The following is a 23,279-nucleotide window of genomic DNA, read 5'->3' as shown; positions in this document are numbered from 1 at the left end:
AGAATTCTCCGAAGTCTTCTGAAACTGATTTTATGTTTAGGAAAAACTGATTTCTAATAAATTCATAAAGCATTTTTGGGTGTTCTGGGTGGCTTTGGAGAATATAGAAGGAATCTAAGAGAAGGCAGGAAGGAAAGAGAAGAAACTTTAAGAAAATTAAAGTCTTTGTAGACTAATTGAGTTCCTAAAGTTTTGAATACATATTTGTCAGATTAAGACAAAGACTCGAGCTAAAGTACATCATATGTGTACATTACATATATATATACATATATAAATACACACACTCACATAATACTTAAACACGCACACCACACGTGCACATTAAAAGCCAGGAAGGAGTCACCACTAGAATACTGAGGAAAAGATTTCCTCAACCAGTGTCTCCAAACTTGCCTAATGATATGAATCACCCAGTGCTCTTTTTAAAAATTCAGATTGCCTGGGTCGACTCGGGCCTGCTGAATTGGAATCTTGAGGGGAGTTCCAGGAGATCTATATTTTTAACCAAAATCCTGGTAATTCTTCTAGTGGGGAAGTTTCAGAGAGCTCTCAGCTGTACCGATGTGCTGTCTTCCATTCTAAGGAGATGCTGCGGTGCAGAGAATTAAACTGAAATGTTTAAGACTTTTTTCCACCAGGGAAGGGTGCCGGTTAACAATGCATTGCCTCTCAGGTTGAAATATACCCTTCTCTGTTCTGTTTTGTGATGTGGGAGCTGGGCCTCATAAATATGTCTCCCTTGCCAGCTGGGACCAGTAGCAGCAGTTTTGACACAGGTGAATAGTGCTTCCTCCTTAAAAGGCTTTCTTTGGTTTCCAGACCAAAGCCTTTGTTTGGTTTTCTCTTGTCTTCCTGTTTCCCTGCCTCAGCCTCCTTTGCTGATTCCTCCTTTTCTCCCGACCTCTGAATTGGAGCATGCCCGATGACTCAGTCCTTGGACTTCTCTTTTCTACCTGCACTGCACTCTCTTGATGATGAAATCTTGTTGCATGGTTTTTAAGATGTCTTGCCAATGGGTTTCAGCCCCAAACAAATTCTCTATGGATTCAATGAGACCAAAGAATGACAATGGAACATTCTTGGGGTGAAAGGGTTATACCCAACTTTATTCCCACGGTGGCAGGTCAATCGCTAGAATCGCATCCACTTAGAGTCTGCATGCAGAATGCCGGTCTCTGCCTCTGGGCCTTTGCGCCCCCACAAAAGTCTCAGTTTCTGTCTTCGGTGCTGCCACCACTCCAGCCTCTGCTCTGCTCTCCTGCAGCCTTGCGGCCCTGCCACCATGTCGCCCAGAGTACTGGGTGGAGCTCTTTATATAGAGTCAATAACGACGTATTATCCACACATGTGCAGTGAGCTAGCCAGCCAGGGCCAGGGGAGAATCCTGGCCATAGGAACCTTCACTTTATCCACATAGGGTCATCTACATGCTGAGGATACCAAAGTTTGAATCGCCAGTTATCGTAAGAATTTTAATTCAAATAAAAAAATTTTGAGTCACAGGTGAAAATGACCCTTGATGATAATTTTTCCTTTTCCAAGAAGAAAGTAGATATGAATGGAAAGAATTGATGGAAAATATGAAATGTGTTGAGACTTGTATTTGCTAACTGATTAATAATGTAAAGACAGAAGTGCGGACCATCATAATAACCAAAGGATAATTGGAATTCTGCCAGTGGCGGAACATTAGATAAGTAATCTGGAATATTTAACCAGTCAGCAATATGCTTAGGACAAAATTCATTTAGCAAATCTCAGTGAAATTAATAGTAGGACAATTTACATAAAGAAAAGTTAAGTAACTATAATCAAAGAGAAATATAGATCCCATCAAAAATTTTGATCCCCAAGCAAATTATGGATATGAGGCCTTTAAAGAACCATATAAAAATTTTAGGATATCCCTTAGACTTACCAAAAACCAACAAAACATCCTTACAGGCCACAATATTGATTGTATCTCTGAATATTTCCTTAGAAAAGAATCCCAGAATTTTGTGATTTCTTAAAGTGCTTGAACACTGTTAAGGTTCTTAGTGAAAATGCATGGAAACTTTTCAGATTTGAATTCTGAAAACCTGAACTTGTGGAGAAAAAGGTTCATGAACCAACAAGAAATGAGTAGTAAGCAAACATTCTAATTAGGTGACTTTTCCAAATTAATCTTGGTGGCCAGCTTTTTGAGAGAATTTCAAGCCATAGACCAAGAGAATTATCTGATATTAGAATATAACTCAGCAGATAGAATGGAGCACTTGATAGAAAACAGTTTGAGACGGTCCTCACTCAAGATTCTGAAAGAAGAGTTTTCTCTGCAGCTCTCCATCCAAAAGTTTAATTGACTTTGTGTAAGATGCCCAGAACTATTCTTGGCGAACGGTGAGGGATAGAAAAGTGATGCTTTGCTTAAATGGTTGTAATATTTACAACTGAAAATTAGCTACAGTGGAAAGTAAACTACAAATAGACATGTTTGTAGGAAAGCATGCTGTGTGGTTGCAAACTTAAATCATGTGTTCCATTTTATAATTTTAAATCCATTATAATTATCCTTAACAGGAATAAAAATTTCTCAATTCCTTTATCCATATAAAATTTGATTCAATATCTGTGTGTGTGTATGTGTGAGTGTGTGTGTGTGTGAGCGTAAATCCTAGAAAATGTGAATCAAAAGCAATTCATTTTGGTTTTTATTACTCAGCATTGATTTTGCAATAGTCCCACCTTCTGGTTGGAGTTTGCCTTTACAAGCCGGCTGCTTGTGCAGACTCATCCCACCCTGCTTGATAAATTGTGATTTTGTTCCAGGGGATGCTTAAATGAACCGTGGTAAGTCAGCCTCAGTAGACAGCTCCCCCTAAAGATGATGACCTGATAGGTGCTAGAGAACAAAAGAAGCACAGAGAATGCAGGAAACGTAAAGAAAGAGAACTGACCAAGCCAAGCATATAAACAAACCAATAGTGTGTCTGAACTTGGATTGCTTCCCTTCTTCTGATTAACTGATTCTGCTTTAGAAACATACACTGGAAGTTACAGAAAAGGCCAAATGAAATGCCTGTGTTCAAAAGACACACTCTCTCTCTTTCTCAAAACCTGGGGTATTATATAGGTCAGACACAGCCCATGATGGGTCTTTTGAGCCATCTGCTTAGCTTTCGTATGAACATTTGAGTAGCCATTCATCTAAAACAATGGTTCTTAAATCTTGTCCCCTCACCTTTTTCCCTTTTACAGATGAAGTTACAAGTTGAGGCAAATGCCATAGGCATACCCAGATTTTTCACATAAGCTCTTCCTTCTTTTATTTTGGTTAAAATGATGCATTACATCATTTGCATTAACACAACTCTTCTGATTCAATAGCAAAGATTACTTAGTGTTAAGTTAGGGTACAGGCTTTGTACAGATCCCCAGTTTCATCGCTCACGTTCTCACTGAGAGAAGCTTGTAGACATGAGTGAGAGTCTCCTTGTTATAAGAAAACCCTTGAATTCCCTTTGACATATAAAGCTCGGTGCTTTTCCACTACACTGCTTCTTGGATCCAGTCTCAGGATAAGGATAAGGAAATCCCCACCTGTCACACTGTTCCCGGTTAACACAAAGTGGCACTTTACTAGTAGCAACACTTACTTGAGCCAAACCTCATGAATGATCAAGACAACTTACATGGAGACTCTCAGGTTGAGAATCTCCTAAATGCCCCCAATTCAATGACTGCAGGTGTGCTATTTATTTCCATTAATTCAACCTTTCCAACTCTGCTTAAAACCTTTCTACAGCTAAGGCCACTAGTAACTTATTAAACTAATATCTGGATGTACAAAATCCTTTGTAATACTGTGATACTTTTAAGTAAACAACATGTACTAATTCTCAATCATGTTAACCAATACAGAGGTCTTTTGTATTAAGGTATCATTGATACACAATCTTCTGAAGGTTTCACATGAGCAACATTGTGGTTACTACATTCACCCATATTATCAAGTCCCCCCCATATCCCATTGCAGTCACTGTCCATCAGCATAGTAAGATGCTATAGAGTCACTAATTGTCTTCTCTGTGCTATACTACCTTCCCCATGACCCCCCTACATTAATGTGTGCTAATCATAATACCCTTTAATCCCCTTCTCCCTCCCTTCCCACGCCCCTTCCCCACCCCCTTTCCCTTTGGTAACCGCTAGTCCCTTCTTGGAGTCTGTGAGTCTGCTGCTGTTTTGTTCCTTCAGTTTTGCTTTGTTATTATACTCCACAAATGAGTGAAATCATTTGGTACTTATCTTTGCCTGGCTTATTTCACTGAGCATAATACCCTCCAGCTCCATCCATATTGTTGCAAATGGTAGGATTTGTTTTCTTCTTATGGCTGAATAATATTCCATTGTGTATATGTACCACATCTTCTTTATCCATTCATTTACTGCTGGACACTTAGGTTGCTTCCATATCTTGGCTATTGTAAATAGTGCTGCAATAAACTTAGGGGTGCATATGTCTTTTTGAATCTGTGATCTTGTTTTCTTCAGGTAAATTCCTAGTAGTCGAATTCCTGGGTCAAATGGTATTTCTCTTTTTTAGTTTTTTGACGAACCTCCATATTGCTTTCCACAATGATTGAACTAATTTGCATTCCCACCAATAGTATAGGAGGGTTCCCCTTTCTCTGCATCCTTGCCAGCATTTGTTGTTCCTTGTTTTTTGGATGCTGGCCATCCTAACTGGTGTGAGGTGATATCTCATTGTGGTTTTAATTTGCATTTCCCTGTTGATTAGCAATGTGGAGCATCTTTTCATGTGCCTGTTGACCATCAGAAGTTCTTCTTTGGAGAAGTGTCTGTTCAGATCTTCTGCCCATTTTTTAATTAGGTTATTTGCTTTTTGGGTGTTGAGGTGTGTGAGTTCTTTATATATTTTTGGTGTTAACCTCTTATTGGATATGTCATTTATGAATATATTTTCCCATACTGTAGGGTGTCTTTTTGTTCTACTGATGGTGTCCTTTGTTGTACAGAAGCCTTTTAGTTTGACATAGTCCCATTTGTTCATTTTTGCTTTTGTTCACCTTGTCTGAGAAGATGTGTTCAGGAAGAAGTTGCTCATGTTTATATTCAAGAGATTTTTTTCCTGTTTTCTTCTAAGAGTTTTATGGTTTCATGACTTGCATTCAGATCTTTGATCCATTTCGAGGTCACTTTTGTGTGGGGTTAGACAATAATCCAGTTTCATTCTCTTACATGTAGCTGTCCAGTTTTGCCAATACCAGTTTTTGAAGAGGCTGTCATTTCCCCAGAAGCTGTCATTTCCCCATTGTTTATCCATCACTCCTTTATCGTATATTAATTGGCCATATATGTGTGGATTTATATCTGGGTTTTCTATCCTATTCCATTGATCTATGGATCTGTTCTTGTTTGGCCTTGTTTTTTTGTTTTGTTTCTAAAGTTGTGAGACTTCTCAGCTTTCTTTATTTTGGAAAGTAAAGCAGACCTAAATGGCCTATTGACCTCACTTGAAGCACAAAAATAAAAATTTCACCTTGAATTGAAACATGAATATTAAGAAATTAATATGATGTTTCCTTTTTTTCCTTCTCTAAATCTGATGGTGGCAAAGCTCTTCAAAAATCACAATGTATTTATATATTCCCTGGTACAAACTATTCATGTTATCTGGGTGTCAGTCAGTCACCAAAACTAAAAGCAGATTGGACATACTAGATCTGGTGGCTCATAAATAGAGATTTCCCCCAAGGAACTAGGACCTGAGCAGTGCTCCCAACAAGAAAGAAAGAACCTGTAGCCGTTGCCAGTTCAAGTGCTATATTTGGACTTGTGAGATCATTAGTCAGAGGCATTCTTTGTCTCCTACACAAAAGTATTTCAAGGTCTGTGGGAGTTTTCTCTAGTTCAAGTTGATCAATCTTTATAACTCTCAATTTATAGTTTCCCAGATACTTAAGTTGGCAAAGACCTTTTTATTTAAGAAAGTGAGTTCCTTGATTATTGGTAATAATACTGATTTAAAACTTGAAAGTTGCTAAGAGAGTAGAGCTTAAATGTTCTTACCACAAAAAAGAAATCACAATTATGTGACATCATGCAGGCGTTAGCCAACACTGGAGTGGTAATTATTTTGCAGTGTAGAAGTGCATCAAGTCAACATACTGTACACCTTAAAATTATACAATGCTATACATCGAGTAAAAAAAGAAAAGAAAAGAAAATTCTTTATTTGTCCTCCTTTAACCATTTTCAATGACCTGGATTCACATGGCTATTAAAAATGAGTAACAGAGAGACTTACAGAGGTTTTCCTTCAAATTTTCTGGGAACATCTGCCACATAGCATCGCAGGATAAAATGCAGAGAAAGTTTTTGTTTTTGAACTCAACATGGCTTCCCTGAACCTTTTGAAACCCATAACCTCTGCATTTGTAAACCGAGCAGAACTACAGTTTAATTCATTCAGCTAAATAAATCATTTATAGAGGAGAGGAGAGTTCATGCTAAGCCCTAATTTACCGTAAAAGAAAGAACTGTATTGAATATAATTTGCTTTCACTTAAAATGAAATCTATACATTTTATCCTGAAAAATGAATGATTAAGCTAGTCCCTGGGCTTCCATATGACTCTCACTCCTTGTTCCCCACATGCTCCACACCACTAAATTGGATTCCTTTTCTGTAATTGCAAATCTGGTTTCCCCACCTTGCATTGTTGTCCTCAGGTACCACCTCGGTACTGCTTCCCACCAATAAATGGTGAAAATTTATACGAGCCACAATTTCTTCAGCAGGAAATCGGACCATTCCACCTGTGGCTCTTTGCTGGTCCTGCCGGGACCCTCCGGGTCTTGTGGCTTCTGTTAGGTGGCTTCCAGCTGCACCTCTGGCTGGTGTGTCCTGGCCACTGGCTCTGGCTGTAGCAGTGCCATCTCTTCTGCCACAGTAGGTAGACTGAAAAAAGTATTATTTGTAGAGATTTTTTTTTTCCTTTTAAAAATAAGACGCTAAGATGCTTGCAAAACAGGCACATAGCTGAGAATTACAGGCTGAGAGATGGGGGAGAAGTAATGAAAGCAACAGACAGGGCAACACTATTTTCATTTTAGTATTTAACAAGTATGACGTGGCTGCCCTGGATGTGAGGCCACCATCAGGATGCTGCAGCGTGGGGCCAGCACGCTGAGCAGAGGGGAGGCACACAGTGTCAGCAACAGTCCTTGAACAGCAGAAATTTGTTTTTGTAAATTTTGGCCATGTTCCTTTAGACTGTCATCCACGGTTCCCGTGCCTTCTCTAATCCTGCACAGCCCTTCATTGCTGAGAGACCTTCCTCGCCCTCCCCCGGATTTGACCATTTCAGTGACGTCCCGAGGATGACCAGCCTCCTTAGTTGAGGGATGAGGGAGGTGCCCATATGGGGTGGGAGGAGGCATGCCTTCCACAGCAGATGCATGAGCAGTAAAGCTCTTCTGCACTATGATGCAAAGCCACGCGCTGTAGGAAGACTTGCCATGTGTTGTAAGAAGTCTTTGATATAATAGATGCTTAGATTTTCTGAGCAAAGTGCCTTGAGCACAATAGGTACTTCATAAATATTTATGATTAATGGTTTCTAGGATTTGCATGATCGATGTCATCTTTGTGGTGCACCATCCTGGCTGGAGAAATGGAAATTCTGAGAAAACATGCCAGCCTCGTATTTCTAAGTATGAAAATACCTAAGGAAACTATCTAATATCATAAAAATCCTACCAGACTGCAATTTCCCAATTGTTTATGCTGAATTCTGTTAAGCATACATATGTGACGACTGCTCAGACATTCCCTGTGACACCCCCTCAAATGAGAAGGCATCTGTTGGGTCTCGGTTGGGAAAGCATACTAAAAATGTCTTTACTTTGGCGTTAAATCAGCTTATTGGAACAGTGTACACTCTGAAGTAGACATCTCTTTTCATTTTTAGTAAGATGCTTCACATTTATAATCTCTTCCTGGAGGATCCAGGGACTTTACACACTGCATTTTTTAATGTGAAGGTGAGGACATGTTTTTTCTAGCTAAAAATAGTAATTGTTTAAGTTATTAGAGAGGAGAGCTTAAACGCTTGAAAAATGTATTCCTGAGATGATCATGAGCACACATGGATGTATTCATTTAGAGAAGTCACCTCCCAGCCTAAAAGTACGCTGACTAACAAAGTTTACTCAGAAAGGAGGATTTTCATACTTGGTATTTGGCAATAAGCTGAAATTTTATATCTAAAATGTAAAGATGATTCAAGCTCCTCATAAAGTCTTCATAAAGTAACTAATTCATTGACTTAGAATGTGTACCAGTCTATGTGATAAGGGACCTTTAACAGGTCACGTTTTAATGCTTTAGTGATACATGAGAATTTACCCCTAATTTGTATCTGCAATAGTAATGCTGGAACATAGTGCTAGATGCGAGTTATTCTGTGTGACAATAAAGGGTTTATGAGCTAGTAAGTGGTCACATCATAGGTGTAGGTGGTGGCTAAAATAATAATGTTGGCATAACAGATATATTGACAGGGGAGCTTCAGCTGTTTTTGTTTGCTATCATGAGAAGACTGATCGGCGTGTAGCTGTGACTTACATCTCATTATTTGGTAGTCTACTTCATACCCTTTTGGTGTTTCTACCAGATTTGGGGCAGTTAAGTTTTCCTCCTTTGGGAAGCTCTGTTCCCTCAACACCAGGATGAGCATCACAAGCACACTAGACACCTTTATGACTTGTGGTGCCTTCAGCCATTCCTCATTTCCCCAGCCACCCTGCAGGTGTCACAATCATGGCGAGAACCCCAGAACATGCCTGTTTAGTGAGGTATGCACAGCAGGACTCTGACTGACTTAGGACATCTACTAAAGATGCGACGGCCTTCTGTTGGGTAGGGGAGTGCTGCAAGCCCCACAGGAGTCCAGGGAAGTATCGACCTTACAAAACCGGAAGAGAAGAGATGCTGTGTAGCTGAGGACCAACTGGAGCCAGGGACATAAATGCCACCAGGGGCCTTTTTCCCAGTTCTTGACTCTCCTTTACTCAGTATGTTGGCTTCATTCTCTCTCATTCCACACACTTCCTGCACTGGATGGGACAAAAGCCATCACTGAAAAAATCTTGAAGTTTTCGTCTCATGATTTCCCCCACCAGAGAAAGACTCACCTTTATCTCTTTCTAGTACCAAATTGAATGTCTCAGATTTTCATGTAGGGATGGGTGGGTTTGGGTGGGTTACTTTGTATTCTGAGTCAGAGGGTCAAAAATCCCAAGGAAATCCCATCAGACCAGCTTAGCTTACAACCCTCTCCTTGGATGAATCCGAGGGGTGGGGTCATAAAAGCAGGGAGCTGCCAGGAAGAGGGGACATGCTGGGAAGACACACTGCAGATCGTGACTATAGGAGTAGGGTCATCCTCTAGTCTAGGGTCTAAGGTGTGACGTCGTGAAGGATCTCAGGACAAGGCCTTCTTGGATTTGTCGGGGGATGGAAGCCTAAGTCCATTGGCAGGTGACTTTGTAAGAGAAAGGTTGGGGAGCTCTGATACAGAGACATGGAAGAGGCTATGTGAAGACAGAGAAAGACATTGCAGGTGTGCAGCCACTGGCCGAGGACCGCCAAAGACCGCCCAGCCACTAGAAACTAGGAACTGCAAGGATCAACTTTCTCCAAGTCTTCAGAGGCTTCTGGCCTTCAGACTGGCAGAGAGAATACAGTTCTGCTAAATGAAGCCACCAGATTTGTGGGAATTTGTTATGGCAACCCCAGGAAACTGATACATAGCTTTTAATTGAATAAGGATATAGTTGTATCCATAATTGTATGTCTTGTTAGAATGAAGTACTGTTTTCAGAATATAGAGACTTGGCATCATCATGCCTATATTTAGGAGGTGCCGTCTCATGACTAAAGTCATTTTCTTATGGTTAAGAAGTCTCTCATAATGGTCTAGTTAACCAACCTTGAATGCACATTATGCATTTTAAATCTTTGACCTCCACAAATATTTCAAGTTAGGAGTGCCATTTTTTTCAAGTGAACTATATAGTTTTGGTCAGGTTTCATCTCATTCATTCCTAAAGTCTATCGGATTTCCTGCCGACATCGATCACCCATCCCTGTCAGCCGGCAGCACCTTTGTGCCTCTACCACATACCTGGGCTTATCAATTTCATTTGATCCTACATTTCTAACATGCTGCAGGTTAATTATGACTATAGAATAATAGCTACCATTTATTGAGCATGTAATCAGAAATTCCTATAAGTTAGTAATTTGATGTATAGATTCTTTTTTATAGAAAACAATACCTCCCATCTAGTTAACCCACAGTGTACCTGTACAAGAATGTGTCTAGCCATAAATGAGTGTTCACATATGAATTCCAGTTTGATTAGCTCTGAATATATCCTTCCCAGTTGAGGTAGCAGAATTTGGGGACTTAAACTCTAGATCACTGCACATCAACTGAGTTCTCCTTGACTTAGTAGGATTTCTGATTAGATAGGGCTTTAAAATGAGATAAAAGTCTTATTTACTTTGTTAAGCTAAGTTTGTACTTCTCAATCCCCTTCACCTTTTTCGTGCCCACCCACTCCCACCCCCTTCCCCTCTGGTGACCAACAGTTTGGTTCCTGTGTCTATGAGTCTGTTTCTGTTTCATTCTGTTTGTTTGTCTTGTTTTTTAGATTCCACACGTGAGACAATATGGTATTTGTCTTTCTCTAACTTACTTCACTTAGCGTAATTCTCTCTAGGTCCATCCATGCTGATGCAAAAGGCAGTATTTCATTCTTTTTTGTGGCCGAGCAATATTTCATTGTGTATATGTACCACATGATCTTTATCCATTCATCTAAAATGGGCACTTCGGTTGCTTCCGTATCTTGGCTATTGTAAGTACTGCTGCATGGAACGTAGGATGCATATATCTCTTTGAACTGGTGTTTTCATTTTCATCTGGTAAATAACTAGAAGTGGAATTGTTGGATCATATAATACTTCTATTTTTAATTCTTTGAGGAACCTCATACTGTTTTCCATAGTGACTGTACCAATGTATATTCCCACCAACAGTGCACAAAGGTTTCCTTTTCTTGCCAACACTTGTTATTTTTTGTCTTTTGAAAAGCACAAACTTCCAGTTATAAAATAAATAAGTCATGGCAACATAATGTAGAGCATCAAGAATACAGTTGATAGTGTGGTAATAACTGTGTGGTGACTAGACTTACCCTGGGGATCACTTCATAACGTTTAAAAATATCGAGTTGCTATGATGTACACCTGAATACACCTAAACTAATAGAATATTGTATGTCAACTGTACTTCAATTTAAAAAATGAGAGGAAAGCGATCCAAAGGGCTTGGGAAGCAAAATGCTTTGGAGGGTGCTTTACAGACTTTTGCTGGATTAGACACCCAGTGGGCCCCTCTGGGCCCAGATTCTCTTCCTTCTGCCCCTTACTTTAGGAAGAGCTTTGTGGTGGGAGTTTTAGTTTGCAAGCTTTCATTTCCACTGCATTCAACAGTTGATTCTGATGGGGGCTTCCCTCCTTTGGCCTACTGTTGAGTAGAACAAAACCCCACAGCTTTTCCTAAACAATTGAAACATGCACAGAGCCCTGTAGGTATGTTTAATTGTTGTTACCCACTAGCATCTATGGAGAAATACAGAGAGGAAGAAATAAAAAAGTAAAAGCTTACAAGCTAACAAGTTTCCCCTCAAAAGTTGCACCAATGTTCACTGGATGCAATGAGCAAGAACTTTCCGTTACTTTTCTTTTGCTCAAACCCTTCTCCACTCTTAGGAGCTCCTGACAACCTTCTCTTTCTTTTAACTCCAGAATTAGTGGGTGTGGGTCTCATTCCCTCATAAAACAAGGCTCCATCCAATATCTACTTTTATCAATTGTTTGGCTCTTGAAATTCAGTGAGTCATTCTTTTTTATTTTAGAGTGTTTTTGATTAACCTCTGGGGGGCAGCAATCCCTCAGTACTTAATGACATTTTCCCAGATGGGATGATGTTAAATTTCCAGGGCATCCCTGTCTGGTTTAGGTTTGTAGTGTATTATGATGTCATTGTTTTAATTCTATGCTTCATTCCTCTAGCTCAAATAGTAAAACTATGAATCAGAGTCAGATGTCTGTAAATTAACAGACGACAAATTTTCATGTTCAATGAAAGAAGCAGTTGATAAATGGCTCACAGCTTAACTCATTTTTTTTTCTGAAAATCATAGTGAATAATTCATTTCTTTCATTAAGTCACCCAAAGAATTGGATTGTTCTTTCACTGTTTTATGTGTCTGTTTCAATATTTGACTGTAACCTCCATGAGGTCAAAGGCTATAAAGTTATGCTCTCCATTTAATTTTGTAACTAGCCCAGTACTTATTAATGTATTAATGTAGGTACTTTATAGTGTGAAAGCTTTTGGTTTGAATGGAATTAAATTCTTTAAGTGTCCTTTTTAGAGAAGACATAAGGTCAGATAGTTTGGACACAAAGATACATAGGATATAACCCCTTTATTCTCAATAAATGTCTTTTTTTATCTTTGTGTCCCAGGTCTTTATGTATTGTTTTGAATCGGTAATAGAGACACATGGCTCCAAATTAAAACAATATATTGAGATTTATTTTGAGACGTGTAGCTCCCACTCATGTCTCTGCCCATCTCCCCTTCCAAGGCAATCAATCCTGGTTGGTAATCATTTTTATTAATTCTATGCATCCTTTTAGTTTTCATTATGCAGACACAAGCAAATATACACATATATGTATATCATTATTTTCCTTCTCATACAAAAAGTTAACATACAGATTATTCTGACCTTGCTTTTTCTACTTAATGTATTCTAAAAATCTTTTTATATCTGCACATAGAGAACGTTCTTGTCCTATTTTTAAAAAATGACTGCATAGTATTCATTATGCTAAAGATTGTTTAACCCAAATTTTTCATCCTTGCACTATTGAAATTTTGAGCAGATAATTTTTGTTATGGAGGTTGTCCTAAGCAGTGTGTAATGTTTAGCGGCTTTCCTAGCCTTTACCTGCTGGATGCCAGGGGCACCCTCCCCAGTGTGACAGCCAAAAATAAATCACCCTAGCTAAGAACTCCTGGTTTAAACCATCCTCTAATGGGGAACATGTAGCTTGCTTCCGTTCTTTTATTATCACAAACCATGCAGTAATGAGTGATCTTCTATGTATGTTATTTTGTACGTGGGCATGGTATAAATTACTAGCCATAGGATGGCTGGATTAAAGTGAAAGTACCTTGTAAATTTGGAAATATTGTGAAATTCCCCCCACATCCCCAGGGGGGCCGTGCCCTTTGGAGTCTCATCAATAAAGTATGAAATCATGAATATCTTTCCATGTAACAAGTGAAAACATAGACACATGAAGAATCATGACAGGGCCTGGTATGCTCTGAGAGCCTACCAGGGGGCAGAGTTGTGCAGCTCACAGGGAGAGCAGGCGGCTGAGAGGCCGGAGCACCCACTGGGAACAGTTCCTATGAAAAGAAGATGGGTAGGTCTTTCTGAAATGGAACATGGAACCAACAGCAGTGTGTTGGCCAGAGAGTGGGGGCAGGATAGATCGTGGTCCATGTGTGAGATCAAGCTGGGGGCACATGGGAGACTAACCAGCGTTGGGAGGGATCGGGGCCTGGACCCCCAGAGCTGTTGTAGTGGGCCAGTGAGAGACGCTGGAGGAATGGGCTCGGGGCACAGACAAGGGCAGAGACAAGGGCGGAGGGTGGGGAAAATGGAAGCCCTGGCTGACACCCCGCCTCTACTCCAACGAAACTGATTTCAGATTTGGGGCCTCCCATGCATTGTTTTAAGCCTACATTTGTGATAATTTGTTATAGAGCAATAGGAATCTAGTAACTATTAAAAATTTCTTTTGTTCTTACCCACCTCAGAAGGTATCTAGTCTGGTGATCAAAAACACAGACTTTAGGGCCAGGCTCGTGGCTCTGTTTACTCCATGTGACTTATGCAGGTTATTAAATCCCACCCCCCTTCATTTTCCTCATCTGCAAGATGGTCATATTTTTTTTTACCGTACAGATGTGGGGAGATTTTGCGAGGTCACATGTGAAAGCCCTCAACCCAGTGTCTGAGGTAGACGAGGCTTTCAATATTTGTCCAAAACTAGCCCCGGAGGCATAACCACTAAATCACTAAGCAGCCCTCATCCTCCCTGCCATGCATTCAAAATAGGACCCAATTTACTACAAGTATGTTTGAATCTATCTTTTCAGGAACCCAAATAACCTGCAGCTCTGGTATGTTTTCAAGCTGTCACTTTATAGTCTCTCCTTTTTCCTTCTGTTAATCATGGAAATGGAACACTTAAAACTTTTGGATGAGTGGAAACATGACAAATTATTTCAGGGAAGCTGTATCCTCCTGTCTGTCCATTCAAGCTGCTATAACAAAATACCAAATACTGGATGGTTTCTAAACAACCACCATTTTTTCTCACAGTTCTGGGGGCTGTGAAGTCCAAGATCAAGGAGACTGGGTGTCTGGTGAAGATGCACTTCCAGATACATGGATAGATATCGTTTTGCTGGGTTCTCAAATGGCAGAAGGGAGAAGGGATCACTTTGAGGGGCTCTTTTAAGAAGGTCCGCAGTTGTGACCTTTTCTCCTCCCATCTATAATGGCTTACTATAGTAGTTGTACTTACAAAAGCTTTTATTTAGAAAACAAAAACACTTAGTGGAAGAGATTAGTTTGAACATGATTTAAGTGAAACCCTCATGATTTTGGTAGCTTTTAGGACTTTCTCAGCTTCAAATAACAGAAATCCCAACTCAAACACTATGGACACTTATGATGTGACCATAACGGAATGTCCAGAGGCAAGGTGGATTTCAGGATTTGGTTCAGTGGCTCTGAAATCCCTGGTGTCAGCTTCGTCGCCAGCCCGGTAGTGTGATGTCTGTTGCAGACTATACCCCGGTCTCCCAAAGGTTAGAATCCTGAGCCAGTTGCTAAGGATAATGAGATTATACTGGGATGGGGTGAAGCCAGCTGTCCCTGGAGAGCCCTGGCTGCCCAGGGAAAGACATCCATAGGAATTTGGGGGTCTATGAGGGAGGAACAGCAAGGGAATGACTGCTAGCTAGGCAACAATGATCATATACAGTGGGTGTAAAAAAAAAATTGAATGCCTTTGGAAAGTGTTTCAAGCTTTTCTCAGGAAATCACCCACATGTCAAAAAGAAATAATTGAAAACATTAAAAAATGGCTAAGCATACAACTTCTGAAGTCAAAGTTTTAATCTTCAAGCATTTTTTTTTTTAGTGATATAAGACAACCATATTTTCCAAAATTTAAAAATAAATTTGAGGTTGAGATATACTGTAGAAAGTTTCATGTGAGAAGATGGTTTAAAAATTTTTAAGAGCTTATTGAAGCAATATCTTATTACTGTAGTCACAAAGCTTTGATAAACATTTCATGAAAAAAACCTCACTGTTTAATTATAAAAATCTGTAAAATTTTTCTGGGCAACTGCTAAGAGACAGGACAGTGATATATATATACACACACACATACATATATATATATGATTATATACATATACACACATGCATTATATATAATGTATATATGTCTAATGTATATAATGTATGGTATACATGTACTGTTATCTATGCATATAAATTGATATAGAAAGAGTATAGAAGTATTTCTGTGTGGATGCAAATATCATTATTGCTCCATTAGAATACCAATACTCTATGTTCTCATATTGATAAAATATTCTCTCACAAGGCTCTCATATAATTGGCAAGTTTTCTACTTTTTGAGTTTTTCTGGAGTTGTTGCTTGTATTCTGGTCCTATTTGCCTCTATCACAAGGCTTTCTCCCTTGGACTATGTCCTAAGGCTGTTACAGTCCTTGTTGGTCTATTTATTATAAAAAGATACAAGGTAGGTGGCTATCTTTCACTCAGAAACATAATGTTAAAAGGCCTTAAACCTGAGGTATATTAAAAAAATGTTAAAATTTCCTTACACCTGAGAAAATACTAATGGGAGTTGAAGAGATATAAAATAAAAGAAAACCACATTTTGGGATATTGTTTTGCTTAAAGTTGTTAGCAGCCCTAAATTATTCTCCTTTTTTTCTGTAGAGGGATTATTTAACCACAGTAATAGAGATTTTTCATTTCTAGGGTAATTTGAAGTATTCTGTGGTTTCACATTGACTCATTATTATTAACCTCAGGGAGCAGAGAAATGTAGAGAAACACTGTGTTGAGGGGTGGGAGGAGCTCTTTAGAGGCTGAGAGACTTAAACATAGGAGACTGTCAGTTTTTTAAGAAATAAAGTGTTTAGTATAAACAGCATTGGGAGATTCATAAACACAGAAGCATGACACATAATAAGGCTAACTTGGGCTTTAAATATTGAAAGGGTACAATTAAGATGTTCAAACAAACCTCAGGTTTAAGGTTGTGTTTAAATCCCTTTATGTGTACTCTCCCTTCTTAAAATATGAATTAGCTATGTCAATACATAAGTGATACCCCTTTATAATCACTGCTGTGAAAGCCTGAAGGCTAATTACACAGCTTCTGTACCTTGCCATTGATCTTCGAGATCTTTCCCCACTTCTCAGCTCAGCCCGAACCCCCCTCCACCACCCCTTGCCCAGAGCGCTTTCAGAACCTCCAAGTCCAGTCTTAAAGCTACGTGGGCATTCTGTGCATAGCTGTGGCCGCCGTCTGCAGGGCCTGGTAGTTTTCTTGTCTGTCTTTCCTACTACAGCGTGAAATATTTGAAGGCATAGGCTATACCTTACTCGCTTTTGTGTCCATATTATGAGCACAGTTTGTGACACATCGTGTTCAATCCACGTATTGGTGAAACAAAATAAAGACAAGCAAAATAAAGACAGATGTACTTTTCTCATCTTGGTTTGTCTTTAAAAAATTCCCGTGACTGTCTTTGAAATATTTACCTGTTAAACAGCACCAGGACTCCCATGCCACGTTAGTCGGTGCTGACGCTGTGGCCGGCTCCTCGGTGGATTCCTGTGGCGGGGGGATGCTGAGCGGAGCGTCGCCTCTCCCGGTGGGAAGCAGACCAGCCAGGGACTCGTGTAGACGGTTTAAGACAAATGATTTTCCCTCAACTACTCAGACAATGGAGTCTGAGTATATTCAAGCTGTACTGGGGAGATGTAGGTTAAGCATTATTTGTTTAAGTTAGGTTGAATGGTCTGCACAAATGGCTAATTCAAGATAAAATCCACTTTGGGTATTGTAATGCCCTAATGACTTACTTTAATTCTGATAAAATAATTGCCAAGTCTGTTTTTTTTCTGTTAGGCGAAGACCGCTGCAGCGTCGTGTCACCCAGGTAATTGTCTTGGGTTTCCTCTCCTGATTGATATGTTTGAAGGGATTAGATTCACTTTCTGTGACTAAACGATAAGGAGCCAAGAAAAAGAAGCCGCTGAACCATTGATGTGGCAATAATGGTTGTGAGACTGGGCTTCTCGCTGTAACGGGAGCCTCATAATTGCAGGGGTTCAGGAGTCTCTTTGGCTCTGAAAAAGTGGTCTGAATCTCAGGTCTGTATGGATGATTCCCAGAGGGAAGAGGACGGGGAGTCAGGCCTTGAGGCCCTTCCCTTGGTGCAGCAGACAGTTGAAGACCGCCTGGAAGACACACTTTTCATTTTGGGAAGCTAGCATCCAGTCCATAGGCATGTACCTGATATCTCCGGTGGTCGCTAGTTGATGGCGGAGTTGATGTTGTCATTGGTGTCACCAGGCATCTGGGGAGAAGAGAAATTGTGAAGTGTTGAAACTAAATTTTGCCTGAAAAAAAAACTAAAAAAAAAAATTATTCAGACCAACCTGTTCATACCCAGCAAGGCAAAGACAGCATTTTGTCGAACAAATAAGCCATTAATTAAAGCTTTGATTGAACAACCCGTTTCACATTTATATCCTAGTTAAATGGAATATACAGTGCATTCATTTAAAAGAAAAAAAATGGCAAATTTTCCTTACTTTTTGCCTTGAATCATTTTGCTATTTTTTTATATTAAAAATTTCATTAATTATAAGACCTTTGCTCTGTGTCATTACCCTTTCAAATAAGAGTGCTTAGTTTTTAAATGTTAAGATATCTGCAAAGGAATTTTGCAGTTTTAAACATTAGTTAACATTAGTTTTAAATGTTAAATTATATTCTGCAACAGAATGTATTTGTTGTATTTAAATTAGCATCAACAAAGTAAAATAACTTCTAGTCACATTACACAAACATCACTTTATTTCTTTATTAAGGTGGAAGAAATAAAGCAATTGTTTCCTCAACAATCACTATCATAATGACTTCAAAATATGATATCTGTTTAGACATCTGTGTGACTGACCTACTGAATATCATTTAAAAAATATAGAGGAAGAAAAATATCTATGAAGTAATATTTTAACAAGGAAATAAAAATTGGATTGCCAGCTTGCTTGTTTGAATGAAATCTGGTCAATTAGCTGTTCAGTACATAAAAAATTAATCAGAAAATCACCTAGATTCAAATTCTAAAGCAAATTTTGTCTGCAATAAGATCTGATCTTAAGAATTCTGTTAACTATGATATTCTCTAGTGTAAATCTCAGCTGTAGCCTTTATTTTTTTAATTAGAAAAAAGCACAGATGAAAAGAAAAAGTAACATTTATTTATGGACACACCCCCATATCAATTATTTAGTTATTTTAAATTCAGAAAAGTCAGTTTTACATTTATGATGTATCTTCAATGAAACAGTTCTAACATACCTTAAAGCTGAACATTTGGGAACTTCTGGACTACATACGGTTTTCTTTAATTTATGAAGGGAATTGGTTCTGGCGTTTTCTAGTCTCCCAGTTTTTGCTGTTCAATGACTTTATTCTGAAGAATCACAAGCTTTATCTAGGCAATTGTTAGCATCAGAAACAAATGAAGACCAAACTTGAAAATTCCCTGAGCAGACAAGACCAGTTTCGTCATACACATTTGGCAAGACTGACTTGACATAGGTCATTTCTCGCTTATGCCTCAGGAAATCCTAAGCAAAACTTGAACTGTTTCCCACGGTTGATATGAGGCAACCGCTGACCAGTTCCCTGTCAATGTAGTCTCCTTCCATCAGCTGCTTTGTAATGACAGACCCGAGCCCACCCATGTTTTGGTTTGAGGGCTCCTGGTCTGCAAACTATCATATTGGTGTGTGCATAATAAACTTTTACTAATTACTACTCTGGTTATTCATCAGTTTTGCTCTTGTTATTTCTGAACTTTTGACACAATGCATCTCAGATTTTAATGCACGTGAATTCCTGGGCATCTTGCTATAAGGCAGACTCGGATTCTGCAGGTCTGGGGAGGGATCTGAGACTCTATATATATATTTCTAACAGATTCCTGGGGGATGCTGACACTGCTGGTCCCACAACCATGCTTTAAGCATCAAGAGCTTAGAGAGATGTTTTATTTTAAACCTTTCAGATGACCAGCACTCCTTGAAAACCGGCTTGCTGGGCAGAGTTGAGGCCGGACTATCTATAGCGGCCATGAAATGTACATTATAGGAGATAATTCCCCTTGCCCAATCTTCCTACTGCTTTAAAGTATTTACTATGGACAATTTCCTTAGCACTGTAAACTTGAGCATCTTTGAATAACAGCCAACTCATTCTTTTGAAGAAAGACAATCTTCCTTTTAAAACAACTCTCAAAATGAATTTCTATTATAAAACAAAAAAGTCTTTAAAATAATTAAAAAATCTATTTAAAAATAAACTGAGAAGGTATAATTTGTATATATTGAATGAAACATATTAATAGTTACTTAGAATCCAGGAAGTAACAAAATAAAATCCTCTATCCCCAGAAACAAATTTGTTTTATTTTCTGAGTATTGACATGTACCAAAATAAAATTCTGTACCCAGGACTTCAGGATTTCTGTCTGTGTTTCTCACAGAGAGTATTTTAAATTCATTATAAAAGTGATCCCGTCTGTAATCTGAGGAGAGTATTATTCATTTTAGCCTTGATCTGACCTGTTGTCTCTGGTATTGTGGGAGGTGAAAAAGAACTAGAGTGTCATCGATCTGTTATACCAAGGGAGACTAGGAAGTCTAGTAAGTTTTAAAATTTCATAAAGAAGTGTGGTAAGCAAGTAGTATTTGGGTTTCTCACTTAGCAGTGTAAGAGCATTTTTGTTTAAATAATATTCAAGGGCTATGTGTTAATAATAACAGAAACCTCCTTTGAGCTTCAGCCTCAGCTTGGATGTGTGGGAAGGCACTGCTGTCCAGACGGTCTTCACTTGTTCGGATTCTTCATTTCTTGGTGATGAAATGTGTTAAATAGTAAACATACCTTTTAGGCATATGCTTTCTCACTTCACAGGTCATTTAGATGGGGGTTTCTCAAAGCGGGGTACCCGAATCAGCAGAATCAGCATCATCTGGAAACTTAGAGGCACCTTCTCCCATCACATACCACGCCTACTGACCAGAAACTCTGGGGGCGGGGCGCAGCCACCTGAAGCTTAAGAAGCTCTCCAGGTCATTCTGATGGCAATTTAAACTAAATCAGTTGTTCCCAACCGAGGCAATTCTCCCTCACACTCTTCTGGGAACACTGGCAATTATCCGGAGACGTTTTATGGTTGTCCCAGCGGCGGGAAGGACGCTGCTGCCATCTAGTGGGCAGGAATTTCCTGAACGTAGGCAACTGCAGTCAACAGAAAGGCAGCATGGGTAGGGAATGAGCAAGGGTCTAGAATTTAGGTTCTGCATCTGCTAATTAAGAGTTGTGTAATTTCATGTAAATCTCTTAATCTCTCCATTTCAGTTGTCTCATTTATAAAGTGGGGATAATCTCGACCTATTGCATGGATTACTATGAGGATCAAATGAGATAATGTGTAGGAACACATTTGTGTAAACTGAACACAGTAAACTGTAATGCCAGTTAAATGGAATGGAAGGATTTTTTCCAGTAGAAGGGAGACAAAGAGCAGAGGTGGTGCAGCGGGATATAAAAGGTTAGTGCGTCGAATAGTGTCTGGAAATAACCAGACTCCCTCATGCAAATCTGAGTTGTGCTGGAGATTTTTTCCTCGGTGTTGCTTATATTCTTTCCCATGACTGCTTGAGTTTGGCTGTTCTTACATTTAGGGGCTGTGTGATACAGAAATAGCAATGCCCTGACTGCTCCCTACACTAGAGGTTCTCAAACGTTAGCCTGCACCACAGTCACCAGGAGGCATTTTTGAAATTTCATTTTATTTTATCAAAGAATGCTTACCATGAGATCTACTCCCTTCACAAATTTTTAAGTGTACAATACAGCAAGTTGTTGGCTATAGGTACAATGTTGTACAGCAGATCTCTGTAGAGTGGGGGGAGAATAAACACCCAGAAGTGGGATTGCTGGATCCTATGGTAGTTGTATGTTTAAATTTTTGGCCTCCAACTGTTTCCCATAGAGAATACCATTTTGCATTCTCACCATCAGTGTACGAGGGTTGCAATTTTCCCACATCCTTGCCAGCACTTACTACTCTTATCACAAGAATCCTGCCAAAGCTTGTTAAAATGTAAGTTGCTGGGCTTGATCTCTAGAGTTTCTCACTCAGTAGGCTAGAAAGGTTCTGAGTGGTGTCAGTAGTGTTAATGTGGGATCCACATTTTAAAGAAATGCTCTATACTGTGTCACTATTTAGAAGATAGGAAGTGGTGGTTATGCCAAGCTTTTGCTTTGAGGTTTTTTTGTCAAACTTCTTTTGATGTAAGGAATCACCCCTGGTAGAAGCCATCTCCCTTATTAATTCCTTGCCTGAAAAGCCCGTTTCTCTTTCCTATTTTCAACAATGTTAATGATTTTAGCAATTTAGCAATAATGGTTTTGGCTAGTTCTCAGTTGAGGCCACTTCAGCAATCATATTTAATGACAGAGAATGCTTAGTTGGCTTCAACAGAGGGAGGGTGTCCTGATGTATTTTCAATAAGGAATAATTTTGTTATTCTTTGTTCTGTTAGTATTTGTGTTTAGGTCAGGAATTATTGTACTATCAAACAAGCAAAATCTTGAAGATGAAGGGGTGGGTGTGACCTGAAGCCTTTGTCCTTCAAATGTTTTCACAGTGTGGCCCATGGATTCTTTGTCTCAGAGTAAATTGGGATATTTGCTTAAAATGCAGTTTTCTGTACTCGCTCCAGAGGTGATGGTACCCAAATATTAGTTTCTTTGGAGGGATGCTGAGAAGGAAACCTGCAGGGCTCTGGACAGAGGGACATCAGCAGAATGGCAGCACAGGAGTTTCTAGCACCTTCTCCCCAAAGAACACTGATGAGCCTGCACTGACACGCCATGATCCCTCACAGTCCATTGTGTCCCTGGTGGTTCCCGCCCTTCTATGGGTTTGGACAAATGTATAATGACATGTCTCCATCATTCTAGTGCCATGAAGAGCATTTCTGCTGCCCTAGCAATCCTCTGTTCTAGTTTCAGTCTTACGTCTCCAACGTGCTGTGTAGATTACAACATAACACAAGTTGCTTCAATAAACCTCTGCTATATATTAAGGTACTTTTCTCATTCTATGTCTCTGAAAATCACTGCATTTTTTACATTGAAAAGATCCGTGGAGATTATTTAGCTTCCCTTGTTTTTGTTAAAGTTGGGGACACTGAGGTACAAATGGATGGGGTGTTTGATCAAGGTCCAACAGCTGATCAAAGACAGAGGTGGAGCATTTCTGCTTTCCATGACATTTCTCTGTCATTTCAGACTGAACACAGAGCAGAAGTATTGGCAGTCGTATTAGTGCCTAGTCCTATGCTTTTTTTTTTGGAGTAAGGTGGTTTTTTTCCATCGTTAAAGACATTAACAATTATTTTCCTAGGCTCTTTTCCTTATTTTCTAGCCACGTCAGACTGCTCACTTCCAGTCCTTGAACAAAACAATTATTTTCAACACTTCTATACTTTTGCTTATGCTGTTTCTGTTTCCTAGAATGTCCATCCTTTCTCCGACGCAAATCTCAGCTCTGTAAAGACTTCCTAACCTAACTCAACGTATTTCTTACCTTCTGAGCTCCTGTTGAATTCTAAATGTAGCTTGCCACGTTGTAGAGAAACGCTGCCCCCTCTCATAGCCTACTAACTGACAATGTGTGGTTGCT

The 23,279-nt window shown here is 39.4% G+C and overlaps 1 long non-coding RNA gene across 4 annotated transcripts; it reads right to left on the bottom strand.

Moving 5' to 3' along the window:
- Positions 1 to 6,389: 6,389 nt before the first annotated feature.
- LOC118916545 (uncharacterized) lies at positions 6,390 to 19,290 on the bottom strand. 4 transcript variants are annotated; one of them, XR_005026432.2, is made up of 5 exons: positions 18,878 to 19,290; positions 17,804 to 17,867; positions 17,047 to 17,253; positions 13,499 to 13,571; positions 6,390 to 6,970 (listed from the first exon to the last, which is right to left on the bottom strand). It is a non-coding gene; the product is annotated as an uncharacterized LOC118916545 (long non-coding RNA). The 4 variants fall into 4 exon arrangements; XR_008994589.1 differs by lacking the exon at positions 6,390 to 6,970 and adding an exon at positions 8,038 to 8,978; XR_008994588.1 differs by lacking the exon at positions 6,390 to 6,970 and having other exon boundaries at positions 11,506 to 13,571; positions 18,878 to 19,281.
- Positions 19,291 to 23,279: the final 3,989 nt, after the last annotated feature.

The sequence above is a fragment of the Manis pentadactyla genome, chromosome 17 (genome assembly GCF_030020395.1).
Source record: "Manis pentadactyla isolate mManPen7 chromosome 17, mManPen7.hap1, whole genome shotgun sequence".
NCBI classification, from domain to species: Eukaryota; Metazoa; Chordata; class Mammalia; order Pholidota; family Manidae; genus Manis; species Manis pentadactyla.
This window is presented reverse-complemented; position numbering and strand designations above follow the sequence as displayed.